The sequence below is a fragment of the Podarcis bocagei genome, assembly GCF_964188305.1.
Source record: "Podarcis bocagei genome assembly, chromosome: W".
NCBI lineage: Eukaryota > Metazoa > Chordata > Lepidosauria > Squamata > Lacertidae > Podarcis > Podarcis bocagei.
The window spans coordinates 77641830-77647829 of record NC_138131.1 but is presented as its reverse complement, the minus strand read 5'-3'; the positions used below and the strand labels follow the sequence as shown (position 1 = coordinate 77647829).

General features: G+C 57.9%; 1 pseudogene across 1 annotated transcript; it reads right to left on the bottom strand.

Annotated features, from left to right (window-relative positions):
* Positions 1-4326: 4326 nt before the first annotated feature.
* Positions 4327-5943, bottom strand: LOC308577927 (zinc finger and BTB domain-containing protein 9 pseudogene; annotated as a pseudogene). Its single transcript has one exon. The product of its transcript is annotated as a zinc finger and BTB domain-containing protein 9 pseudogene (transcript).
* Between the last annotated feature and the right edge of the window lie 57 nt (positions 5944-6000).

Here is a 6000-nt window from a genome sequence, read left to right as displayed (position 1 = left end):
GTAAATTCTGCTTTGCTGGGACTGCTGATGGACGCCGTTGCTGGAAAGAGAGACTTTTAACTCAAAGCGTGCTATTATAGCTGTTTGCTTTCAGAGTCTGTGAGTGATTCATCTCTAAGAATAACTTCAGTTACTGTTCACTGTTTCCGAGGAAAAACTCTTCTAAACCATTGAAAGCATGTTACTGAGGTGCCTTCACACAATTATCTACGAGCAGAGAAAGTGTAACGAACCATTAATATTCATTCCAGCAGGTTTCAGTAATGCCTTCTGAGTGATATTTGCCACCCTGTAGTGGAAGCGCCAATTTGTCTTGCTGAACTGAAACCACGAGTCGCTCCCTCCAGCTGCTTCCTTCTTGTACAGTCATACCTCGGGTTGAAGTTGCTTCAGGTTGAGCGTTTTCAGGTTGCGCTCCGTGGCAAGCCAGAAGTAACGGAACACATTACTTCCGGGTTTTGCCGCTCATGCATGTGCAGACGCTCAAAATGACGTCACGCACATTCACAGAAGCGGCAAATCGTGACCCATGAACACGCAGACGCGGGTTGCGTTTGCTTCAGGTTGCGAATGGGGCTCCGGAACAGATCCCGTTCGCGTCCAGAGATACCACTGTAGTTTCTTGCCCTTTATCGGGTTTCTGGAGCATCGCCTCAGTTTCCTGTGCATCAATGAGGCTAGAAATCCCCAGTACCAGGAGTTCTTCTGTCTTCTGCAATATCATCTCCTTCCCCCTCAAGATCTAGTTCAAAGCTCTCCTCATCAGGTTTGCGAGACTCTGCAAATGTTCTTGTCACTGGCCTAGTCATATGGAACTCCCTGCCACTGGAGATTCAGCAGACGCCTTCTGGGCTGACTTTTAAAACGCCTCCCAAAGACTGTTCAACCAAGCCTACGCAGGCAGCTAAGAATACATGGTCTGTGGAGGTTTTTAATTTCTCTCTTTTTTCCACTCATTACAATTTTTTGTTTGGGTTTTGTGTTCTTACATTGCTGTAAACCACTTTAGGATAAAGCGGCATATAAATATTTTTATAAACCAATAAATGATTGTCAGACAATGCGACTAGAAGTGTGTTTATTTGCTCCAAGCGAGACCTGCCATGAAGACACCCCCCCCCCCCAGGATGGGCTTGCCCCTTGTGGGCCTCTGGGATATCTGACCCCCCCCCCCACGCGCCTCTGGCCATTCCACAGCTACTGACTCTTTGTCCTTTTGCTCCCCCCTTTCATTAATATACTGGGTGTTCCTCCCCGCCCCCAGCATTTGCTTCTCACTGCTTTGGTTCTGCTGCTGATGGCACTGGATGTTCTAGCAGGCAGTGAGAGAAGCAACACGCGATGCAGAAAGGTGTCTAGCTGAAACACAGAAAACCAGTTTTAGCACCAGAACTGAGTGCACCCTCATCTTATTTTATTTTAAATAAATCTTCATGCCCTGGGCAGCTTCCGCCTCCTGCAGACTTCCAAACAAACCTTTCTCCTTTTTTGACATCTATGCTGCTCCTGCTCAGAACGGGGAGGTTGAAGAAACAGCAGGGCCCTGAATTTCTCCACCCGCCATAAACCCCCCACCATGGAAGAATTAAGTCTTTCCAGGCTTTTCCTGTACTGTCCAGCCATACCTAAAGGTAAAGGGACCCCTGACCGTTAGGTCCAGTTGCGGACAACTCTGGGGTTGCGGCGCTCATCTCGCTTTATTGGCCGAAGGAGCCGGCGTGCAGCTTCCGGGTCATGTGGCCAGCAGGACTAAGCCGCTTCTGGCGAACCAGAGCAGCGCACGGAAATGCCGTTTGCCTTCCCGCCGGAGTGGTACCTATTTATCTACTTGCACTTTGATGTGCAACTGCTAGGTTGGTAGGAGCTGGGAACTCGCCCCGTTGCAGGGATTCGAACCGCCAACCTTCTGATCGGCAAGCCCTAGGCTCTGTGGTTTAAACCACAGTGCCACCCGCGTCCCACACTAGCCATACCTAGGCCGCCATAAAAAGCCAGGTGGCAGAGGGGCGACATAGGAGACCCCAAATAAACAGCAAGAAGAACTTTCTGACAGTGGAAGCGATTCCTTGGGAAGGAGGTGGGTTCTCATGGAATCGGAGAGTTGTAAGGGACTCCCAAGGGTCATCCAGGCCAACCCCCTGCAATGAAAGCCCAGGTCCCTGGGGGTGGGGTTTGCAACCAACACAAAGACCCACACTTTCACTGCCACCTCCATGGAACAATGGTGGCCAGAAGCCAGGGCTCCTTGGCACCATTCAAGGTGCTGCTTTTGACCTGCTTTTAGAATCACGGAGCTGGAAGGGACTCCAAGGGTCATCTAGTCCAACTGCCTGCAAGGCCAAAAGCCTCTCCTGGGGGGCGCCTTCCTCAACTGTGTCTGCCTTTGGATGGTGGAAGTGAGCCGCCCCAGCAAGAGAAGCCCTCCAGGGAGAGAGGCGGCCAGGGAGCAGTCAAGGGGCGACTGGTTTACCTCTAGAACCTGCCGGCGACATCTGAAAAGGCCGAATGCCGGAAGATACAGGGCAGACGTGTGCAAACCATGGGACTGGCTCCCACAAGAGACAGGGATGGCCACCAATTAGGCAAATTAACGGAGGATCGGGGCCACCCCCCCCCATGGCTCGTTTCTCCGTCTGTGGCCAGGAGCTCTGGGTCTGAAGGGTAGCTTCTCGCTGGGGAGAGGGTTGCGGCAGTCTGGCGCTCCTCTGGGGCTCCTTCCCTTTGGGGCAGGATGCTGACCCAGAGGAGCCACTGGCCTGATCCGGCTGCAGGGGTCCTCTGTGCCTCTGGCATTCCTCAAAAAGACGCCCCCTGCTGGAAGGGGCTCCTTCGTGATTGTTGCGTTATATTGCTGGGAATCTTCTCCCTGGTCTGAACCTCATTTCGTGGGAGAGGGCCCCTCCCGTGGTTTTTGTGTCCTTGTGTTTTTCACTTCTCTCTCTCTCTCTCTCTATGTAATAAATTAAGCTAAACTTTCAAAAGAAAAGGGGGAAAGACCTGTCCTGCCCCATCTCCAGGATCTCTGCTCCCTACCAATCTCCACCCCACAATTTAATAGCAAAGACAGCTTTGGGGCTGCCTGTGCAGGGAAGTTTTCAAGGTGGGACGTTTGGTTCTGCTTCCATCTCTCTTGGAAGCCGCCCAGAGTGGATGGGCCAACCCAGAATACAGAATGAAATAATAAACATAGTTAGTATTTCTATATCCAGTCTGTTTCCCCCTCTGCAGTTCTGGGAAGCTTTGGAAGTTAGCATAGTATCCCAGAGTCAGAAGGGACCATCAGAGTCACGCAGCCCAGCCCAGCCCAAGATCCTTCTTTGACCAACGTGGGACTCGAACCCAAGAATCTCGCGCTCCACTGAGTTATCCCAGCTTATGAACGGAGGGGGGGGGGGAGAAGCCACCCTAGACAAAGTCAAGGCCATTGGGTCTGGTGAACCCAGGGCTGCTGACACTGGCTGGCAGCAGCTCTGCTGGATTTTGGACCTGTGGCCTGGAGATGCTGGGGACTGAGCGCCTGCTGCCACACTACAGTCCTGCGCTTCCCCCTGAGACAGCCCCTCTCCCTCCTGTCCTTCTGCACACAGCTGTGGGGCATGTGGGGCACCTGCAGCCTGCCAGCTCTTCTGGGAAAAGGGCGCTGGAGACCCCCTGGCTGCCGGCTGCCCTCCCTGCAGCCCCAAGGGCCAGACCCCTGGGCCGGCAGCAGGAGGAACCCGAGGGGCTCCTCTGCCCACCAAGCCCTTCCCCTGCCCAGGTCCTCTCAGAAGCAGCGTCCAGAAAGGCAGGGCAGCTCATTCTTACCTGGGGAAATCATAAGAGGGCAGAACAGCGGGGAGGGTTGCCGCCAGGGGCCCCAGGGATCTGGGACAGACGCGCTTTGGGGCACAGCGAGGCCGGGGGGCACAGGGCCGTGTGCAGGCCAACAACCAAAATGGATGTGAGGGAGGAAGAGGAAGAGCAGGGCAAGGCCACAGTGGAGCCTCCATGTCCAGAGCCAGTCCACCGGAAGACCAGGGAGGGCAGCAGCCGGGGAGGCCTCTCTCAGCCCCCCGTCTCCCCCCTGGAGCCGTTGGAGGGGCTGAACGAGAGCAGCTTTCCACGTCCTCATCCAGCAGCCAGTTTGTGTGAATGGCGGGGTTTTAATGTCGATTTCAAAATTGTGCATTGAATTAGATTTTAAATGGTGTCCAGACAGAGGCAGAGAAGTGGGGGGTGCGCAGACGCCACCTGGGGGCAGCAGGGACTCCCCCCCAAGAAGGTGGGGCAGGAAGAGCAGGCCTGTACAAGGCCCCACAGCTTACATGCCTGGGAAGGGGGGACTGTCCAGGAAGGGGAGAGCCCTCTTGACGGAGCCCCCCTCCCCATCACCTGGGGCTTAACCCTTCGCTCCCTGCCTTTCACGCCAGCCTGATCCCCAAAGTGGCGGGGCTGGCGAAGGGGGGTCTTTGGGCGTGTCTATGCCATCGCCCCCCAGCACAGGGGGAGGTGCCCTGCCCACCACACGTACTCTGGCCCCCTGACCCCCAAACCCGCCTCCGTGCCCCCAAGAGGGTCCACAGGGATTCCCATCCCTCCATCCATCTCTGGGTGGGCCTCTCCCCCCTGCTTCTACTTGTAGGTCCAGCAGGCGGTGGCCCAGCCCTGCCCCTTGCAGATCTCCTTGTGCTTGAGGAAGCAGCTCTGGACGCGGAACTTGCGCCCGCAGTCCTCGCAGGCGTACAGGTTGCCGCCGTGCGTCTTCATGTGCTCGGTCAGGTGGTGCTTCAGCTTGAACTTCTTGTTGCAGACGGAGCAGCCAAAGGGGCGCAGGCTGAAGGTCAGCATGATGTGGCGGTCCCGCTTGGGCTTGACCGCAAAGCGCTTCCCGCACAGGCAGCCAAACTTCTTGCCGTCGGGCGCAGACATCAGCTTGACGGGCGCGTGAACCACCTGCCCGTGCACGGCGTGCGCCAGGATCTCGTTGCCATGGAGGTCCACGGGCTTCCACGAACTCTCGGGGAAGGCCACCGAGTCCGCCTTTGTCGAGAAGCCGCCGCCAGGGCCGCTGGACGAGGATGCCGCCGGGGCGCCAGGGAGCAGGTAGCTGACCTCGCCGCTCTCCTGGATCTCGGCCGGGCACAGCCCCGACACGGCCAGCGGCCTGCCCAGAGACTTGAAGAAGCCAGCCTCCGACAGGCACGAGCTGCTGCCGGATCCGCCCAGCACCGAGGCCGAGGCGGCCGCCTCCTCAGCGTCAAAGCGCTCCTGCTTGATGTAGAAGACCTTGGGGGCCTCGTGGGCCGAGGCAAAGGGCGGCTCCTTGACTCGGCTCTCCTCGGCCTTGGCCGGCCCGTCGGTGGAGCCGCTGCAGATCTGCGCCTGGTGCTCCTCATCCTCCTCCTCCTCGTCCTCCTCCTCGTCAGGCGGCACGCGGATCTTCAGGACCTCGCCGTCGGGGCAGGTGCGCCGCCGCCGCCCAGGAGCCTCGGCTTCAGCCTCGTCCCTGGAGCCAAAGTAGTTGCTGCTGCTGGGCGACTGGCTCTCGCTGGCGCGGCTGGACCAAGGCCGGCAGGCGCCGCCCTCCAGCTCCTTGAGGATGCCTGAGCACTGGTCCACCACCTGCCACATCTGGAGCCCGCTGGCCACCAGGAGGTGGCTGGGCAGGGCCTCCAGGAGCAGCCTGAGGCGCCCCGAGTAGATGAGCTGCAGGAGGTTCTCGAAGGCGTCCGGCTCGATGACGCCGGGCAGCACGATGCAGTTGGTGTCGTGCAGGAGCAGCTTGTCGTGGAAGTAGGGCGAGGAGGCGGCCAGGACGCTCTTGTGCGCCTGGAAGACGCGGCCCTGGACGTGGATGGCGATGTTGCAGAACTTGCCCTCCAGCCGGTGCTTGTTGAGCGACTCCAGCAGGACGGCGGCGTAGTGAGGGAACTCAATCTGCACGCTGCGCGTCTCGGGCTCCATGGCCGCTGCAAGGAGGAGGGAGAGGGTGAGGGGCCAAGGGGGGAGGAGAGGGCACAG